Source organism: Bidens hawaiensis, unplaced genomic scaffold (assembly GCF_021521415.1).
Source record: "Bidens hawaiensis isolate Kalapana, Puna unplaced genomic scaffold, B.hawaiensis_p1.1 tig00001685_1, whole genome shotgun sequence".
NCBI lineage: Eukaryota > Viridiplantae > Streptophyta > Magnoliopsida > Asterales > Asteraceae > Bidens > Bidens hawaiensis.
The window spans coordinates 3,044,433-3,066,695 of record NW_027491095.1 but is presented as its reverse complement, the minus strand read 5'-3'; the positions used below and the strand labels follow the sequence as shown (position 1 = coordinate 3,066,695).

The window sequence follows — 22,263 nt, the reverse complement described above, 5'->3', positions numbered from 1 at the left end:
CCCGCCCAAAACTAAGGCTTGGCTCTCTTGAGTTGAACTAGTGTTACTTCAAAATCTGAATAATCCTTGACTATCCCACTAACTTGTAATAAACTCTTGTTCTTTACAGAACAGTGTTTCATAAAGCTACCAGGATCCCATAAGCAAGCCAGACCCTCGAATCGCCCAACGAATAACCAAATTATATTCGATGGAGTTTCCCTAAAATCTTTTGAAGAGGATTTTTAAACAGTCACATTATACATAGTTTCATCAAAAAACAAACAAAAATAACACCATGAGTTTGTTTTTTTGATCCAGGATACCTTGTTCTATTAAGGCCCAAACAGGTTAGAGTTTTACATAAGATTTTTAACATATGTAATAATTATAGAAGTACAATATCTTATCATATAATACTTTCTCTCGGGGGCGTACACCTCGTGTTTTAAGCCCAAACCGGATTGAATCTGGTTGGGTTGGGTCAACGATTTTCAAACCTGGTTTTTGATCAAATCGGGTCTAGTTGAAAATGGGTTTTAACCGGGAAAGGACCAGGTTGCAACTGAGTTTGAAATGTTCAGGTCGTGTTTGACCTAAACTATATATAGATTAGGTTAGAATTATTTTCTTTAGAATACCACAAGATTTATTCAACAATTAAATTCACCCAAGTTCTTTCATGTGTGATGTGACAACAACAATTTAATTGCAGACCAACAAAGCTTAATTAATATGAAACAAAGATACTCAATTATACGCCAAATCACAAAGAAATTACAGAAAGTAATAATACAAACAACATTAGCACATGCTTCCAGATGAAGTGAAAAGCACGAAAACAGAAAGAACAACTTCAATCATAATGAAAGTGAAAATGGACTAATTTTTCACCTTACTAAGAAAACTTAGAAGGAGATATCCAAACCATGAAACTTTTCTTCAGTGATTTCATCTAAAATACGACTCATTTCGTCGGTTAGATGATTGTTCCAATCTCCAGCTTTACCTTCTCTAAAGAAAGCATTATTAGATACACCCTCAGCAAACATCCCATGCTTATTAATCTCACTTAAGTTTTCAAAACTACATAGTTTAACAATTCCTTGAACCGCACCTTCGGCCTCTTCCTCCTCTGTGAAGGGGTAGCCCAAGAACTTGGCAAGTCGCTTCACATTGTTCACGGTATCTTTTGTCATCTCCTCATACGTTAAGAATAAAACATTTTGGGGGTGTGCTAAACTACTCCTATTGATAATCTCATAATGAGATTGGTGTGTCCAAAGTTAAAACAGAAATTGAAAAAGAAAATAATGCAATCTAGATTGGCAATCTAGGTTGGTGGAGCAAACCTAGATTGTAATCCAAACTAACTCCCAATAACTTAATTATTTAATTAACTTTTAATATTCTAACTAAAAAAAATAATTAAATACACGATATTTCTTAAAAAAAATTATGAACATTCCGATATAAATTTTATTAAAAACGGACTTCGTTAAAAAACATTTTTTTTAAGTTGGGAAGGGTTATGAATGTGTATAAAAGATTGGGGTGAGTTAAATTATGTAGATTGGAGAGAGAGAAATTAATTTTATAATGTAAGATTGAGATTGTGAGATTGCCAATGGGAGTAGTCTTACGATACCCTTTCACATGGTCCCAATAGGGTCCGTATGGCACGATACCTTTAGAAAACAGCTTTAATGACTCTTCAAATGTCAGTAAACCCCTTGATTTGTCTCTTAACTTATTTGCAAAATGAAACCAAGAGACCAAAACATCTTTAGGGTCTCTGCATATGTAGACTAACCGACAACCCTGATCAAGAATGGACTGTGGCAGTAAAGTGTAGGCCATATGGGTAGCGAAGAGACGTGGCGCATCTGCATCTGCATCTGCGTGCGCGTAAGTAGGTGTGTTTCTAAAAACTTCGGTTTCAACAAAGGGTACACAGTTATGGGGGTTAAAGACATGCAACGGGTGAGTTGAAACGGAGTTGTTTTTATATCGGTTTCTGTTTACCAAAGCAAATGCTAGCGCCTTGAGCCATGTGGTGCCAGATTTAGGCGATGAAGCCAAGTAGATATCTGTTGGAAGAGCTTTGAAAGAGTCTTGTAAGGCCATCACAGATTCAACCGAGACCACATTACCAGATAGATGCCAAAAGCCTTGATACATGTATAGATGTTGATCGGTTATCCAACCTTTCACCTTTGGAAGAGCTAAAATTCTTTCTTTGTATCTATCATAAATGAGAGCCATATTCGCCCAATCCTCATCTTCATCTTATAACATCAGGGCAATTATTGCATGCTAGAAGTTTTATTTATTTATTATCGTAGAACAGCTCTTGATCTATACCTAACCACTTATATATGTACGCTGCAAGATTTGAACTCTCAACCTTCAAAAGGAAGCCATCTTACCACCAATATGTGTCCTTTGCAGACGACAAGTTTTATTTAAAATATGAAAAACAAACATTATTTTATATAACTCATTACAAAATAAATTTTATCAAAAATATTTTCATTAAATTTTCCAAGCACTTTCATGCAATCATGCTAGGTGAGAAAGCACAAATAATAGATAAGTGGTGCATATATCTAAAATTTTACAGAAACTATAAATAAGTTAACCCTTTTCAAAGGTTATATCACAAGGACTTGTATAACTTGTTTTTAGAGGTTATGAAAGGCTTTTGTAGTCCAACAACATTAAGGTGTGCGGCAAAGATGTTAATTTATAAATGCTTGTGGGTATAATCAGTAATTTTATAGAGTGTGTGAGTTAATTGCTATATGATTAAGGGTTCGTTTTGTTCACGAAATTTCAAGGGATTGAAACTGAATTTAATTTCACATAGAAACATGTGTCCGATTGGTTAACAAAGAAATTGAAATCACCTCCCTCAATCGATTTTAAGAATTCTTCATCTAAGTGAAGGAATGTGCAACTTTCCGATTAATGTCTTAACATTACCAAAATACAGACTGGCTAACCATTTTTCAAGGTTGTGTCATTATTCGATATAGCCCAAGGTACTATTATGCAGAGATACCAAAACAACACTAAAGGACAAGGACAATCATTTTTACTACCTTTTTTAGAATTGTCAAATTATGTAGAACGTATAACCATGTTAAACTAATAGGTTGTCTGATGACTAAATTGTGAAAAACATGAAAGTGGTTCAAAAGATAGAACTATATATATCTACATTGCTAAGTCACGGAAACGCCAGTAAACGTACTCGGTCAGATGTCAAATCAGATTTTTATAAGTTTATAAGTATTTCATTAAGTTTTCCTAACACTTTTATGCCATGCGAGAAAGCACACATGATAGATAGGTTGGTGCATATATCAAAATTTTACGAAAAATATAGACCAACTAACCATTTTTAAAGGTTGTGTCATTATTAGAGTAAATGTGGTAGTTTAATATAAAATAGGGAAATTGTTTCGTCTTGTAAGTATGCATGCATGCATGCTCTTGCTAACTTTTAGATAAAAAATGGCTAATTGTTTAACTAAGTTAAACAACAAAATTAATGTTCATTTATTTTTATTTTTAACAAAATGTGAGTGGTTAAATTTGAATGGATGGAATTGTTGCTAGTCCCACTCCCACACATTAGACATTAGACCCTTTGTTGTGAATGCAGTGACGCCCAAGCAGTACCTTCATGTAGACCAAGTGGACTCGTCTTCTTAATTTAAAGTTTCAATTATAGAGGCCAGAACGTGATACAAAAGTTTTTTAAATCTTAAGGGTAGACTTGATGCCACGTTTACATAAATCTTTTTAAATTAAAAGAGTAGATTTACATACATAGGGGTGGTTTTTGTACAATAATTAATTATCATATTTTTTATCTGACATGGCATTTGAAATTTTACATCAATCGACTAGCATTCTCAATCTGATTAAACGCACTAAAACATCAGTTTGAAATTTGAAAATGTAAGTTTTTTTACGAATGAAAACAATTAGTGTGAAAGGTGGGACCAGTGAACTATTTTCTGTGGTGGGATTATTATCGTCCAACTGTAAAAATGTGAGATTATTAAAATCCAATTAGCCAAAATACTTAACTTAGTAAATAGTAACCATAACCATTGTTATTTAAAAATAAGTGTGAAAAGTAGGCATGCAAACGAACGGAACTGAACCGGACAAGGGCTTGTTCATGTTTGTCCATTAAGCTTTTACTGGACAAATGAACTATTCACCACGAACAGCTAACCGAAAAAAATTTAGCGTCTATGTTCGTTAGGAAATGAACTTGTTCGTTAACGGTTCACACACACAAACGAACAGGCACAAATGAACATAAACAAAGTTTTATTTGATTTTGCTAACTGAGAATCGCCAATACCATTGGTCCCGCTATTAAGGTTGTGTTAGCGTTTTTTTAACGTTCATATTCATATATTAATTTACATATAAATTAATCGCATAGTACTCATATATTTTTTATAGTATTTACTTTCGCTTAAATCTATATGATAATATTTAAAAAATCATTTAAAAAGTATAAAAAACCTTTAATGAACAAACAAACATAAGTACGCTAACGACACCTCACCGAACGTCCACGCACACAATTAAACCAGCATGCCACTGTTCGTGTTCGTTCATTTAGCTAATTGAACAAAATTCTTTGTTCATGTTCATTCATTTATTAAATGAACAACATAAAGAAACTTTCCGCCGAACGTTGGGTTCGTTCACAACCCTACCCAAAGTTTACATGTTTAGACAATAAGTTTAACAAAATATAAAATATAAGAAAAACATAAAAAAACTTTAATGAAGAAACATAAACAAACAGACATGTATGAACGTGAATGAACGGAAATAACAAACACGTTACCGAACGTTCACGAAAATAAATGAACGAAAGTGTCATTTGTTCATGTTCGTTCATTTTATTAAACCAATGGAATTGTATTGTTTATCTTCGTCCAATTATTAAACAAATGAATGCAAATGAACTTCCCAGCTCCCGCCAAACTGTTTATGATTTTGAAATTGATTAGCATAAAGGATGACCTAATAAATGATATTTAATTAAGTTAGCTGGTTACATGATGATCAAAAGGGGAAAATTCTTTAAATAGTCTAATGGATGAGAGAGAATATCAAAATAGTCCAAAAGTTGTGTAAATTAAAATTTTAGTCCATCAAAAATCATCTTTGTCGATGCATTTGGAATCATACTGCAAGTTTTCGATAACCAATGAGGTACTGACACGTGTAAAGGTGACGACATTTTTAAGTTGAAATCTGTCTGGGCTATATTTTTTAATCTAAATTCATCTCCTCAAAAATCATTGTTTTCTACTTAAATGTATATGGCCAGTGATTTTCAAAAAAAGATGATATTTGCGTTTTATTGAAATTCATTTACCCGGATGCATTTCAGGTTAATTTAATCTTCTCAGATAACTTTCGAAAAAGTATGAAAAAAACGATAATTTTCCAGTGAATTTAGTCTCCTCAGAGGATTTCAAGAAAGTTTGAAAAACTGATAATTTTTCAGTGAATTTAATCTCCTCAGATGATTTTCAAAAAAGTTTGAAAAAAACGATAATTTTGTCTGTTAACTTTGTCAGATTATATTTTCTCCCCCTTCTATTTGTGTCTGGTATTTCTTCTCTTAGTGTGGTTGAAGGTGGTTGCCAGATCTGAATTGCAGATGCTTACATGGTGGTTGACAGTGGTGGCTAGAGGAGGTTGAAGATGGGGTAGTGGAGGTGCGACGGTTGTCTCCATCATAAAACAACCCAGGAAATCAAGACCCATATCAACCACTTCAATCCGATCGCCTCTCTTAAATTTCATTCTTCTAGTTGAGAGCAACCATCCAAAATTCTCGTTACTTATGAGAACTGCAAGTAATGAAGAGAATTGATAAGTGAGAGAAAAATAAGAGAAACAATATATCTTATTGCATGTTTTTTCAAAAATCATCTTGGAAGTCTAAATTTACTAAAAATTGATCTAAGAAGTCACAACTCAGTCAAATTTGCGGAGATGGATTTCAGTCCAAAACAATCGGTCAAGATAGATTTGATAACAAAACCCACGGGTTATGTGAAGTGTTTTACACATGGCAAACTTTTATTGGAAGATGAAAACCATCGGCGGAAATCCTAATGCATCGGAGCCGATGATTTTCATGGACTATATTTGAAATTTTGAAAAGTTTTGGACTAATTTAGGAATCTCTCTCTTGTTTTGGACTATTTTAGAAATTTTATGCACGAAGTAAGGTGGATTTAGGCCATATAACTTATTAATGATCGAATGTTGTTACTGTTGGAGCATGGTGAATGGGAATGTGTTCTACATATTGTAGAATCCTGTGCAATCCATGCTAGGCCTACAGTGGTAAGAAACTGTTTGACTGTAGTCAAACATCTTAATTGTTGTACAGTAATTACAAAGTGTAATTTTTAATCCTTTAAAACACAAAAAAAATCTTAATACAGAATGACCACTTCCCTTTAGCTATAGTGTGGAAAGTGAAACTTATGAAGAGAAATATGATGAGTGGCAAACTTGTTTTGGGATCAAATTCCGGCACCACCCGATTTCGTTGGTGTTGGACCAGTTGGCGGGGGACGTCCAATGATGGCGTACATCCTATAGTGCTCCGAAGCTTAAGCAAACTCTTGAGAAATCTAAGTTTATTGGGCATTGAAAAATACCCATAGGACATGCACTATTAACAAACAATTAACATTGCTTGTGAAAGCTTCAACGGCTAGAAAAAAGGTAAACACGGAAAGCGGGTCACCTTGATGGACCCTGCGTTGTGGGTGCCCCGATTACAAGAATCGGAGTCCCAAAGCGGTAGAAAGATTAATTGACGCAAAACAGGAAATCCCAGTTGAGAGAATCGAAGGCGTTTTCAAAGTTGATATGGAACTTGGATTTCTTTAGCCATGATATTGTTTCGTTGATAAAAAGAGGCCTGTCAAGTATATTCCGTTAGAAAAACTGATTCTACACCCGATATAACCGACCCAATGACAAGTTTGAGTCGATTAACAACACTTTGGAGATAACCTTACCGATACATCCGATTAGGTTTATAGGCCGGATTTACTTAAAAGAGGTTGATGTAAAACTTGGAGCAACACCAACTTGAAGGACCCGAATGGTTAATATGAAAAGTATAAGGGTGGTATGGAAGATCTCAAGGGGCGGTTTGGTGGAGATCCAAAGTTCAGGGACCAAGTTGAATAACTTAGTGTCATAGTTATCTTTTATTTATTATTAAATAAATTAGAAGTCTAGTTTGATTATTTTTCCTAGTTTGAGTAAGATTAGAATTGTGGGTGTTATATAAACTCATCAAAGGTTTTATTTGTGTAGAGCAGAAATAGTAGAAAGTATTTTGTTCTTGTTTTCTATTAATGAAAATAGTCGCATAAACGTTTTATGCAATATCGTGTTTGGTGTTCTTGATTCACTTGTCTAAGGTTTAACAGTTGAGTCAAGAACTTTGGGAATAAGGGCAGACACTAAACAAAATCTCGTTCAAGAAACTCCCAATAATGCTTGATGAAGGTAAAGCCCAATAAGTCCTTAGCAGCCGGTTCTTGGGGACGGGGCGGGGCGGGCGCGTATATATGAAGGATATGAAACAAATCAGAATAACCCTTAACCATCCCACCAACTAAAGCTATCAGGATTCAGGATGCCATAAGCAAGCCAGACCCTCGGATGGCCTTGTGGAATTAACCACGAAATCATATTAGATCGAAAAGCTTCCCCAAAATCTTTTGAAAGGAATATTTGAACCATCAGCATTATACATACATACATACATACATATTTTTTTTTTCTTGATGTAATAATGATTCCATTCCAATATGTAGAAACATAGATATTACATCAACATATTTTCTTGAAAACAAACAAAATTAATACCATGTGTTCTTTTAAAAATTTGATCCAGGATGCGTTGTTCCCGTCCCTCGCTTGCTTATGTTAATACTTAAAAGTAAACTCCGAATTATTATCATCATCTAATGGATATGGGTCAGAAACCTGAGTCCATCATTAAAACATAGGCCCAACAATATATTTTTCTCCATGAAGTTGCCATTGGGCTCATTTGACACAGGGCCATCCCTCTCATGTTATTGAAATAAACATTTAAACTTTAATTTTCTTAAAAACATTAAAACTTTGTTTTCATCGACATTTAACCAGTCTTTTTACCATTATTTTACAACACATTTTTTACTTGATTTTTATTTTTATTATTCTTATTAATATTTTTTATATTGTTTAAAACCTTTTTTTTTAATATCTACTTTATTGCAATGTGGGCTTATGCAAGAGAACAATAAAATAGTATTAAAAAGGCACATAAGTATGTTCGTTTTGTGAACAAAGAGATTCAACAAGCATAACGCGAGAAAGAATGTTATTATTTTTGATAAAGAGCCTAATAGGGATCTTATTTGAATGAATATTTAATAAATTGATACACTAGATTGTTTATTAGTATTTTTTTTAATGGTAACCATACACCCCTAAAATCAATCTTATGCTCCATTTGTAGGACTTAAATACGCATCACTTTAATAAAGGATACCAAATGGGGCTATTAAGCCAAGAAGCTATCGGCATTTATTGCACTAGAATTACCGGTACTGTGTGTTTGGGTCTAGAATGTACAAAAAAATCGGTTTGGTACCGGTTCACTTCAAACCGGTTTTAACCAAACTGGGTCCTAAACCAACCTAGCCCGCCAATACTATCACCAGTTCCCCTTTTGAACTACCAAATCGGCTTTAAAAACCGGATAGATTTGAGAAAAAACCGTTTTAAACAGGTTTCTAAACGAATCGATTTGGACCATTTTGACCTTTCATGCTCCTAAACCGGTTTGAGTCAAAAAGACCTAGAATACAATTTTGATCAACCCCATTCGGTTTGACCAAAAGATCTAGAATACAATTTTGACTATGGCCAGACCTTGGTTAGGCGTTCGCTCTGTCACTCTTGTCGTAACCAACAACGGCCCAAAAAGTCTATACATAAATCATGACGTAAACACACAGAGTCACAGAGATACACCTACAATACAATTTTGGCAATGTCAATACGTTAAGTTGAGGTTTAATGTAATTGGGCCTAGTGCCAGGATTTGGCTGTTGGGCTTCGGTGAATCACTCTCTTGTTATAATTAATTAACCAATCTCCAGTCTCCACCCAGAAAATTTATACTCACAGGGCCGTCCAAACCGCTCGTCGCTCGAACTCGCTCGAAAATTGCGCGAAAAATGCTCGCTCGTTTTTTCGCTCGATTGAAAACGAGCTGCTCTGCTCGGTTCGGTTTGTAAAAGAGCCAAGCAACGAGCAAGGGTCTGCTCGGTTCAGTTCGGCTCGGATATTTTTAATTATTTTTTATATATAATTATATATGAACAAATATATAAATATATAGACAAAACACATAAATATAAGCTTACAATTATTTTTACCCCTTTAAATTTTTCATCTTCCATCAATTTTATAGTTTTATTTGTTCGATTCAAGTTTTTAGAATACTAAAAGTTTGTTTACGTTTATATCTCACTCTAAACTTACTTTTAATAAAAATTTACAATATATTACATGTTTGTCTAAAAACTACTAATTTATTTATAAAATATATTATTTACAACATTCAATTTTGTTTCTTATTGAAAATTTAGATTGAAAAATAAATAAATAATGCTCGAAATCGCTCGATGTTCGATCGAAAAATGCTCGATTCGATTTTGGCTCGTTTCGGTTTTCGCTTGGTTCGAATTTCAGCCATTCGGTTCGGTTGTAAACGAGCCAAGCAACGAGCAACCCTTTGCTCGGTTCGGCTCGGCTCGTGAACAGCCCTACTCACAAGTAACAACATAAGCCTACATAGATAATATAAGGATGTAACGACTTATGTTGAGCGTTATCTCATCTAAATTCGAGCTTGGCCCATTTAAGTTAAAAGAGTACAAGCTTGACTCATTCAAACACAATTTTCAAAACTCATTCTCATGATAAAAGTAGTTTTTTAAGCTCCAGCTTAATACGTTTAATAAAACTAATTATCTAATTATATTACTTATCTATATTTATAATTATTACAAGCCATATGGAAAAAAGGATAACAAAACCTCATTCTAGAATTGAAGACACATAAATGTTTGGCTTTTTTTTATTTCAATAGATAATTACTACATTTAATTCCGGATTCTAGCCGTTTGCATTCTTTGTGTTCAATGAACGACTATAGTTACATTCTATTGTTATCATAGATATTGCGCAAAGTTACTTGGAGTTTTACTATCGAAAAGCTTGTAGACACACTGGAGCTCAACTCGTACATTTACTAACAAGTTTTATGTATGTATCTAAATTAGAAACGTAGTTGACCGGAATTGAGAAAACACTATCAAACATATTTAACACAAATAACTCACACATCCATTAATCCTGGTTGTAACCTATACATTAGTTCACTAATGGACTTGAACCCTCAATATGTGAGGAACATCACTACTATTTAGAGTTTCAAAACCCTTGATACTAGTATGCTACAAACCGTTTAACGACCTTTATATTTTAATCAGACTTATGAACTCGATGAAGCTTCCTTATCCGTACTTCGTGATTAGACTCGATCTATTGATACTCTTCATTTTGATACAAACTAACCGTTCATGGAATCACGGGTTCATGAGCCTAAAGAGTAAAGACCAAAGAGTAATATGTGGAGAGTACTTGGAAAGAAGAGGGGCATATTTGTTAATATAAGAAAGTGAAAGGTCAGACCACATCTTGTCTTTTTAAATTTATTACCCACCCCCTGATTTTATTTCCATGTCGGAGTCTTCTACTACATTTTGTCAAATTTAACTCCTTATCCATCTACCCAATTTTGTTTTATTTCAATTTCTTTTTGTCTTTAGCTAGTGGCATTTTCCGTGTTATGCAAAAGGCTTTCGGTCGGTATATGTTTGGTTCTCTAAAGTATTGGAGCGATACATACGCTCAATATAGCAATCGACACGTCTTATATATTGAAATGTTGAATGGAGCCATAAAAATGAATACCGCTATCGGTATAGGGTATAGATTTTGTTTGGACAATATCGATTCGTTTGGTCACGATACGGGCACGGTTTCGGCACTCCATATAGGCATATACGGGCAGATTACGGGTAATCTGGGGGTTATATAGATGTTTCCCACGAGGGGTTAGACCCGGCAAAGATGGTTCTTCTGATAACCTGCAAAACAGACACCGTGAGCTCGTCACTGAGAAGGGGGGGGGGTACCTCCTTGTGACCACCCTCCGGCGTGAGAATCAGACTAGATTGCTCTTGAATATAAGTGTATATTAAGAGATTGCTAGAGCAGATATCAGGTATAAGATATAAGATGAGATGATAAGATGATGTACCATTCCAAGGTGTTGGAGTATTTATAGCCGAAGGTAGGTTTCCAAGAAGGTACAGCCGGCTGAATAGTGTTCCTGTTCTGCCAACTGTGGGCTACGCACATGCCATGCTGGTAGTTGGTGGGTAGGCAGCGGCTGATAGTGACCAGGCCGGCTGTGCACTATTCCTGTTCCACCAACTGCAGGCTATGCACGTCCTCCGACAGGTTGGTGAGCAGGCAGCGGCTAATAGTGACATACAGTACAAGAGCGTGCTGCTCGTCATACTGTTGTCAGTGAGCTGTCGTATCTTTGGTCAGATCTTTTGTCCATACCTCGTCAGGTACAGTATAAAAGATCCTACAGTATCGTACGGACTGGCTCATTTGGGCGGGAGTTCTCCAGGCTTTGTGCGGGAGAGTTCCCGGCTTTGCTCATTCCTTCTTCAGGTGACATTACTGAATTATTATGAGTTAAGTGCCTTGTGCGTGTAGCTTTGCTGCGCAGGTATCCTTCCCTGATGGCTTGTATCCGCAGCTGCGGGAACAGGCAGAGTACTTCACCATTGGGAGGCTTTTCCTGCGGGAACAGCTTGCGTACTGCGCGTAAGGACGTCACGTCTCTGAGCATGGTGGGTCCTGCGGATCCAGTTGGTCTCGGCGCCGACGTCCCTTTTAAGTTAAGTCTTGCGGGTTCAACCGCGCAGACGTCCGTTAAGGAGTCTTGTGGGTTCAACTGCGCAGACGTCCCTTTTCAAGGTGAGTCTTGCGGGTCCAACTGGGCTCTGCTGGTACCTACCTCTTCAAGTCCCCCCAGTCCAATGTTCTTCTCATGAATTGTTAATAAGTGAGGTGAACTTTTGGACTTAAACAAGGGGTTTTGAAAAGGTTTTAGTTTTAAGGTTTTCCATGGGGATTCTTCCCGCGGAAGTCCTAATGTCACGTGCAGAAATTCCTGACTTTTCTGCTTGATCTTTGGGTGTGATGCGGGTAGGTCTGTAACCTCCTCGCAAGTCAGGAGCGTTGAGTTCCACTTGTGTAGATTCTCCATGAGGTTTTGGTAGTTTTGAACATAGTGATCAATTATGTTTAAACAACCAATTCCATCTTGGAGGTTCAAACAATCTAGTTCTCGACGTTCCCACTATGCGGGGATGTTATTCCCGTTTCCGCAAGCACTTCCCAGAAGATCCTTCTTGGTTTCAATTCCTTGCGGAGTGTTAGGTATGTGAAGGGTTTTGCCTTGACACTGTACCCGCACTCGTCTTATAGTTACTTTACTTCCAAGGTATTCCTGGCTTCAATTCCCTGCGGGTGCTAAGTATGTGAAGGGTTTTGCCTTGACACTGTACTCGCACCCGTCTTATGGTTACTTGGTTGCCGAGGTGTTCTTGGCTTCAATTCCCTGCAGGTGCTAAGTATGTGAAGGGTTTTGCCTTAACACTGTACTCGCACCTGTCTTATAGTTTCTTGGTTGCCAAGGTAAGGGGTATTTTCCCGCTTAATTTTGAATCTTTTTGAAATTCGAAGAGTTGGTGAAAGGATAAGAACAGTCCAAACTGTTGAAACGTCGTCCGACGGTTTCTTCTGACAGTGTCAGGACGTGCAGGAAGTTATGGCGACGTGACGGTATATGGTCATTCCAGGCGCTTTTTCAGGCGCGTGGCCGCGAAATTAATGGCACGTGTCCTTTCAACAGCTGTTGCCAGCTTGCACTTTGCCACGTGTCATAGTTTCATTGCATCTGCGATTTCTCTCTCTTCCGCATTAAATTCATCGCATTAATTGCGATGAGTATATAAAGGGGGAGAGGGTCCTTTGTAATCCACACTTTCACTTCTCTCTTCATCTTCTAAACGATTTCCGGCGAATACTCACTATTTCGTCGAGCATTCTTCTGAAATCGCTTCTGTTCATCCGAAACATGTCTTCTACCCGTGATTTCGAGGCTACTGCCGAGGAGTCGGAGTTGTTCGTCGAGAACCCGATTTCGACGTTCGAAAAGGACGACAAGAGCACTGCTGGCGAGTGCCAGTGTGCTCTTCCGGCCGAGCTTTTTCAGTACATCATCCGGAAGTTCATGCTCGAGTCGTTCGAGCCTGAGTTTCCGGGGCCACACCAGACGGTGTACGATGCCCCCAAGGGCAAAATAGGGGTGTATGCTGCATTCTTCGTTTATGGGAATCTCAGGTTCCCATTGACGAAGTTTGTATACCGTGTCTTGGAGAGGCACGGTGTGCATTTGACGGAGGTACACCCGATGGCGATCGCCAAGATCCGCCACTTTGAGTGGGTGTGCCTCATTCTGGGCGTGGAGCCACATGTTGACCGGTTGATGACCTTCTACTCCTGGAGGTGCATCTAGGGGTGGTACACCTTGGTCAATCGGATCAAGGGGTTGAAGATCTGCGCTACCGAGCGCAGTCTTCGGTCGTGGAAGCGGGAGTTTTTTTATATCTCCGCTCGCGTCGTCCCTCTTGCGATGACCTTTAAGAATGGGAGAGCACTCCCCGCCCTTCACGCCCTCAACCACCAGGAGGCGGAGTGGTTCGCCAAGATCTCCCGGATCCAGACTCCGGTGTACCGCTTTGCGGAGTCTGGGATGGTGATGCTTGGGATGAGCCGGGTGTGGAAGGAGGCGTCCCAGATTCCTATCGTCCTCGAATACGGTTTGAACTCTGTCCCTTACGGTATGCTCTATCTTCTTTGTTGATATAGGTTTTTCTTCTAACTGTTTCTTCTTTTTATTTCAGAGGGAAACGATTTGCAATCTCTCCTGCAGCCGCGGGAGAGTGATGGTCCCGCCCGGATGGGTACTCGTGCTCTCAATGAGAACGAGTTGCCCATCTTGGAGCAAACGAGGGATCGGTTTGTGGAGGTCTACCCGCCAGGCCACCCTATTCTGAGCGCCACGCGGCCAAGTAAGGAGTTATTCAACCCTCGACCTCTCAATGCTGAAACCTCTGCTGGAATTCCTCTAATCTTGTCATCTTCTGATGAGGAATCCGCAGATGGTCCTCCGTTGGTACGGAAAAAGAAGGCTGCCGGCGGGAAGGGGAAGGCGAAGGTTGCCTCCACTGCCGATCCGGTGCATCGGTCTGATTCAGAGACCGAAAGCGAGGAGGTGGCGGGGAACCCTGGTGGGGATAAGACCATTGCTCCGGAGGCTGAGACGACTGTCCCCTCCGAGCAGCCCAGGACGACGACGGTGAGCGGCGTGAAGAGGCCGGCTCCATCGGGTTCGTCCCCGCCTGTTCGCACTTTTAGGCTCAAGAAAACCCGTAAGTACAAACTTCATTCACTTTTAACTTCATATCTTTCCGCCATTATACTTATATCTTCTTTGTACAGGCGTGGATGCTACCGCATTCCAGGGTGGAGCAGGGAGGAGCACCTCCGGACCCATGACGGTAGGCTTGGTCAACCTACCTGAGGCGGTGACCCAGGCGACTGCGCCTGCTTCAGTTGGTTCAGTTGCTCACCCAGTTGAGCCAACTGTTCCAACTGTGATGACATCTCCGCCGGCTGTCAGTGCCATATTTACTGAATCTTTCACTGAGCCGGCGGTGACTATTTCTGCGGGCTTCTCCGCAGCGGCGACCACGGTTGTGAGTTCACCTCCGTTGGTTTCTACCACGGCGGCCTCCATGCCTCCTCCGACGTCGGCAACTGCGGCCGATCCTTCAGGTATGCTTGGGGCTTCTCGCCAACCTCTGCCTCCTTCCCATCTGCCTGACCTCTTGGATGGATTTCCCTTGGGTTCAGGTGATGGGTTTGGCGGCTATCGGCCTGTTGTCGACCCTACAGGTGCGTAGGGTTCTTTTGGCCTTTTTTTTTTTTTTTATATATATCATGTTTTCCTAACTGCTTTTTGTTTTTTGCAGTGTCGGATTCCAATGAAATGTATGTTCCACGATGGAACATCCGCCGAGGAACAACCCTTCGCACGCCTGTGGAGTGCGTGGAGTGGGCTCGTCACGCAGCTCCCAGTGGTGCGTTGGGGGAAGCAATGGCTAGCTACCAGGAGGGTAGGCTAACCAATGAGCTTCGGATTCTCCTGGCCCGGATGCAGCCGCGCGTCGAGCTGCTTTGTCGTGAAAACGACAAGTTAAAAGCAGCTCGTATCCAAGAAGCAGCTCAGGCGCGGGCTGTCCGGGAGGAGAACAAGAGGCTTACCGCAGTGGCTGCGGAAAAGGAGAAGGCCTTCAAGGCCCTCGAGGTTGAAGTTCAGGCCCGGCTCGAGGCCCGTTCCAAGGCTGCCCAAGCTGTCAACGAACAGCTTCGGCTGGCTAAGGAAACTGCAAGGAACGCAACTGAGAGGGCCACCAAGGCTGAAGCTATTGCTGAGCCTCTACGCATTGAGAACGAGGAGCTTAAAGCCAAGCTAGAGGGGCTCCAGCAGACTCATGATGCCTTGGCTATGGAAGACGCCAAGAAGCTCCAAGAGATCTTGGACCAGAGGGGCGTGCTTGACCACACTGAGCGGAAGCTAAAGGGCGTTGAAGAGGCTGCTGCTAAGGAAGTGTTGCTCGCCAACCTTAACAAAAGTGAAGCCGAACGCGCCCGTAACCAAGCTCAAGCCGCCCTCCAGGAGGCTCTGGTTGCCAAGGAATGGCTTCTTCGAGAAGCGTTGTCTCAGGTATGCGTAATTTCATATCTTTACGCTTTTCTTTGTACATAGAAAAGGTTCTCACACTTGTATTTTTTCTTGTAGGTTGTGCATCGAGTCTTCACGGACACATCATACGACGATGCCATGAGCGCAGCCCTCAACGCTTCTCATGAGGATGGGGAAAAGGCCGGCTTCCTGCTTGGTCTAGGGTTCGTTGAGAAAGGCATCCCGCCTTCCAACTTCCCTTTGCATGATGTGGATACTGAAGCTGTTTATGACCAAGCAGTGAACCAGTATGCTGCCTTCCCGCATCCGGTGGTGGAGAAGGTGAATGAAGTTGCTGTTGCTGATGATGGGCTGGCTATCCTTAAAGCTTTCATTGAACCGCCACACTCTACTGATAGTGCGGGTCCAAGTGGAAGTGGTCCTGAAGCTTGATCCTGAAGATCCCTTTCCACCATTAGAGTAGATTTTTATTTTTGTATAGCTTCTTTTGTATGCGGGTATGTACCCAGCAATCTTTGTAATATTTGAATTTCGATGGAATAAAGATTATTTGCTAATGCCTTGCCTTGTTTATTTCATGCATATTTTGATTTAACTTAGCAATTTCTTTAGTACTTAGATAAGTTAACTTTTCAACGTGGCAGATAATAAGTTAAAGTTTTGCGTCCTCTTTCGTGATTGTGCGGATAAGACCGTCACTTGCACTCAGTAAGATGGCTAAACTTTACCTATATCTGACCTGCGTGGAAGTTTTCCTCATCTTTTCCTTTGAAATTTTCTAAGTGTTTAGAATAAGTTAACCTTTGAACGTGGTAGATAATAGGTTGAAGTTTTGCTTCCTCGTTCGTGATTGTGCGGGTAAGACCGTCACTTGCACTTAGTAGGATGGCTAACCTTTACCTACATCTGACCTGCGTGTAGGTTTTCCTCATCCTTCTGTTAGAAATTTACTAAGTATTTTGAATAAGTTAACCGTTCGACGCGTGGTTGTCAATAGGTTAGTTTGGTTTCTTCTATCATGATTTGTGCAGTTAGGACCGGCACTTTCATTTAGTGGGATCACCAAACTTTACCTATGACTGACCTGCGTGAAGGTTTGTCGTTTTTTGTGTTTATGCGGGCTTTGCCGCCTTCCACAAGTAACGATTTCTTTACACTTATTTATGCGGTGAAAACCGGCATCAGTGTTGAATAAATTAACCGTTCGACGCGCGGTTGTCCATAGGTTAGTTCAGTTTATCATGATTTGTGCGGTTAGGACCGGCACTTTCATTTAGTGGGATCACCAAACTTTACCTATGACTGACCTACGTGAAGGTTTGCCGTTTTTTGTGTTTATGCGGGTTTTGCCGCCTTCCACAAGCAACGACTTCCCCACTTATGTATGCGGTGAAGACCGGCATATCAGTGTGGAAAGTTCATAAGTATAAATGTAAGATCATTAGCATCAATGTTCTAAGAAGAATCATTTCCATTAGAAGTGGCTCTGGGCCTTTTCTTTACAAGTTTGGAATTGATCTATATGCAAACTGTGTAATTGAGCTCCCTTCCATGTTGTTGGGATGGGAGTGCCATCGAGCCGATATGCACCTGGTTCGGGATCTCGTTGTTTACGCAGTATGTAGTCTCCACCATTGAAGCTGCAATTTTAGTGTTTTCCCCCAACTGGGGTTCTACACGCATCAGCCTGCTCAGCGTTCGTTACGCCACGAGGTGCGCGAACGTCCCATCTCTGACAAATGCTTTGACGATGTCCTTCACGTCTGTGCATTCTTCAGTGTTGTGGCCTTTTGTCCTGTGAAAGTCACAGTATTTGCTTCGATCGGCATTGTGACGATGTCGGATTATTGGAGCCTTTGGCCATGGGAGATTCTCAGTGGCGAATATCTCGGTGACGCTTTTGGTGAGTGGCGTCCATCTGGAGTTCTGGTTCGACTGTACGTTATCCCTTCCGCCTAACCGATGTTGCAAGCCGGATGAGGTGTCAAAGTTTACCCTTGACTGCCAAATGCCTAGCTTCCGCTTTTTGTTTAGCCGGGCGGTAAGGACGTTGTCTTCTCTTGTTTTCTGGGTGTAGAGGTTTGTGCTCTGGGGGAGATCTCTACCCAGTTGCTTCTCCGTTTCCGCAAAGTGTTTAGCCGCTGTCATGATGGCATCCCAAGTGGATGGCATGCCATCTTTACCCGTTAAGGTGCGGATGAGCTCTGGGTCATTCGCGCCCTGGATGAAAGCAGCGCGAACAAGATCTTCGCTAATATTACCCAGACTTAGCTTCTTTGAGTTGAAGCGAGTGATGAAGTCTGGCAAAGATTCATCTTTCTCTCGAATGCAATTGAGGATTGTCCATTGCTCTTCGGTATATTTTCTTTGCTGGCTGAAGTGTTGGCTAAACTTCTGCTGGAAGTCAGCCCAATCGTAGATGTGGTGGACCGGTAGACGATCGAACCACGCTCTAGCTGCCCCAACAAGCGTCATTTGGAACATGTAACACCACGTAGGTTCCGTCCAACTACTGACGGTTGCCCCCGCTATGAACCTATTCAAATGATCGTCTGGATCAGATATACCATCGTAAGTGCCGATGTTGGACATCTGTTTGGCACTTTTTGGGGCGATTACTTCCGCAATGTCCCTTGCAAATTTGGACGTTCCCGCCTTTGCAGCAGTTAGTGTAAATGTTTTGGAGAAGTCATGTGGGTTTCCACCCGCGTTTTTTGGTTTGAAGGTTTCTCCAAAACGCCTTCTCGGTTGGGAGTCCGTTTCCTTACGCTTCCCTTTCGCCCTATGACGAGGGTTTGCGTCACTATCGGATTCCTCCGAATCATCGTCCGAGTATTGTATGAATTCATCAGCCTGTTGGAGTGAACGTAAGCGTTCATCCAACTCAGCTTGGAATTCTTTTTGACGTGCTTCCGCCCACGCTTTAACTTCATCGAGTGTTTGGCGGGGGAGCCTCGTTCGTTGTCTCTCTAACTGGGTATCGGTGTATCCCAGTGAGCGATTTACTGCACTTGCCCCAGCTTGGGTAACCGGGGTAGTGTTCGTAAGAACTGTTTAGTCGCCGGTATTCCCCCCAGTAGCTGGGATTGTGGTTACCGGAGTTTCTTTAACCATCTTTCCAGAAGTTTTGAGAAAACTGAAAAGGAATTAAGTTCTAGTTTTTTTCCCACGGATGGCGCCAATGAAGAAACACTAATCGACCCCGGGCAGATTACGGGTAATCTGGGGATTAAATAGATGTTTCCCACGAGGGGTTAGACCCGAAAAAGATGGTTCTTCTGATAACCTGCAAAACAGACACCGTGAGCTCGTCACTGAGAAGGGGGGGGTACCTCCTTGTGACCACCCTCCGGCGTGAGAATCAGACTAGATTGCTCTTGAATATAAGTGTATATTAAGAGATTGCTAGAGCAGATATCAGGTATAAGATATAAGATATAAGATGAGATGATAAGATGATGTACCATTCCAAGGTGTTGGAGTATTTATAGCCGAAGGTAGGTTTCCAAGAAGGTACAGCCGGCTGAATAGTGTTCCTGTTCTGCCAACTGTGGGCTACGCACATGCCATGCTGGTAGTTGGTGGGTAGGCAGCGGCTGATAGTGACCAGGCCGGCTGTGTACTATTCCTGTTCCACCAACTGCAGGCTATGCACGTCCTCCGACAGGTTGGTGAGTAGGCAGCGGCTAATAGTGACATACAGTACAAGAGCGTGCTGCTCGTCATACTGTTGTCAGTGAGCTGTCGTATCTTTGGTTAGATCTTTTGTCCATACCTCGTTAGATACAGTATAAAAGATCCTACAGTATCGTACGGACTGGCTCATTTGGGCGGGAGTTCTCCCGGCTTTGTGCGGGAAAGTTCCCGGCTTTGCTCATTCCTTCTTCAGGTGACATTACTGAATTATTATGAGTTAAGTGCCTTGTGCGTGTAGCTTTGCTGCACAGGTATCCTTCTCTGATGGCTTGTATCCGCGGCTGCGGGAACAGGCAGAGTACTTCACCATTGGGAGGCTTTTCCTGCGGGAACAGCTTGCGTACTGCGCGTAAGGACGTCACGTCTCTGAGCATGGTGGGTCCTGCGGATCCAGTTGGTCTCGGCGCCGACGTCCCTTTTAAGTTAAGTCTTGCGGGTTCAACCGCGCAGACTTCCGTTAAGGAGTCTTGTGGGTTCAACTGCGCAGACGTCCCTTTTCAAGGTGAGTCTTGCGGGTTCAACTGGGCTCTGCTGGTACCTACCTCTTCACTTACATTACCTGGGAAAAGGAAACATTATGATTTACAAATTTATGATATTGTTTAGACGATATAATTAGTTAGGTTCAACACGGTATAAATAAATAAATTATATTTAACCATTAACCCTTTCAATCTTGAACAAAGCTTTTATCAAAAAGTATTACAATGATATATTCAGAATTTTATAAGATGTTATATTATATTAATAGAATCACGAAAAGGTAATCATAATAAATAATAAGAAATAAACTCAAGCAACCGCTACAATACAAAAAAAAAATAAAGGAAAAACTGCTATGGGCAAAAGAGAAGGATAGTGATGCCATTTTTCTTCAACAGTGTAAATTTACTTATTTTCGTCCGTAAGTTTAAACTCTGACCCCGTATGGTTCGACAATTCAAATTCCCCTCCCCCGCGTTTTAGTCTAAGTTTCGGCTCAAGCGAACTTCGGTTATGTAGTATATATAAACTAGTTTTTAAGCTGTAACCCACACGTTTGACGAGAAAAAATTAGAGGTTCGTAGAATAAAAAAATACTTATTCTTTTCATCAAATGAAAAGTAAGGGCTCGTTTCAAATAATGGAATGAAATTGGAATTGAAATTTGCAAAGGACTTGGAATTGGAAAAAACTGAATTTGAAATCTGAATATTTCAATAGGAATTGAAAAGAATTGAAATCCAAATCCATTCTTGATATGTTCGTTTGACAAATGAATTGTAATTTATCACCACAAATGAATTGGAATTAGATTTTTTTAACGAGGATAACATCGGAAACATTTTAGTTTTTCTTAGCTTTTTTGTTTTTTATTTATATTTTGCATTATGATTTTTTTATTTTTTTATTCTATAGGGGTTTTCTATTAAGACTAAAGACCTCTCAAAAAAATATTTAAAAATAATGATACAAAATTCATAACTCAAAATATCAATCAAAAACAAAAAAAAAGTAAAAAAAAAAAACTAAAATGTTTATTCGTTGTCCTCATTAAAATATAATAATAATAATAATAAAATAAAATTTGAGAAAAGATTCTAATGAATTTACTTGAATTCCTCCACATTTTCAATAGATTTGAAATTCCTTTATTATAGGAATTTGAAGGAACTAAATTCTGATTCTAATTCCAGTTTCATCGAACCGAACACATCAAAATGAAATTAAGATTCCAGCTTCAACGAAACGAACACGTCATGCTATGTGATTTTAATTTCGATTTCTTTGAATTCTCACAAATTCTGTAAAACGAGCGCGCAGTTAGTTTTTTATGGTAGAATAAGACCTAAAAACATAACCATTTTATGCATATATAAATTCAGTTTATAGAAATTAATTTGGTAAAAAGAAAGAGAATAAGGGAACGTGGGAAAAGGGAGACCGAGTCACCTGAGGTCAGGTCAGGTATTGTCAGAGAAGAACAAGACGTAGTCGCACACGTGAGCGTAAACATGTATGTATCTGACCCGAGTCTTCAAATTTCAAGGGGACCATGGTTCAGTCCAGCTTCTGTAACTAATTAATAAATGTGGTCCATTCTACAATTTGTTTTCTATTCTCTCCAGATTATATTTTTATCTTACACTGTTTTACGGTTTATATATAATTTCATTATTACATATATGATGTTAGTATTGCCAATTGTGTGAACATGTATTATGTTGAGTTTAATTATTTTTCTAGAAATGTGGAAGTTGCTACAATAAACCAGCGGCATCACCATACGAAAAGGAGATATTACTTTGTGACTTATGACGTGAGAATAAATACCTTTTTGTTGTAAGATACTTATAAGCTAGATACATAAAATTACATGTAGCTCTTTTGAAAATACATGGTCTAAAATTTAATTAATTTAAACGCCTTGTGAATTTATATATTATTATGCTTACGTATTGTTGGATATAGTCATTGGGTGCTATAATGAAAATACTTGTTATACATAACATTAAGTATTACGAGAACACGTTAAATCAATCAATCAA

General features: G+C 39.8%; 1 pseudogene; it reads right to left on the bottom strand.

The window, feature by feature from the left end:
* Positions 1–674: 674 nt before the first annotated feature.
* Positions 675–22,263, bottom strand: part of LOC143592369 (flavonol 4'-sulfotransferase pseudogene) — a 30,186-nt pseudogene continuing 8,597 nt past the window's right edge.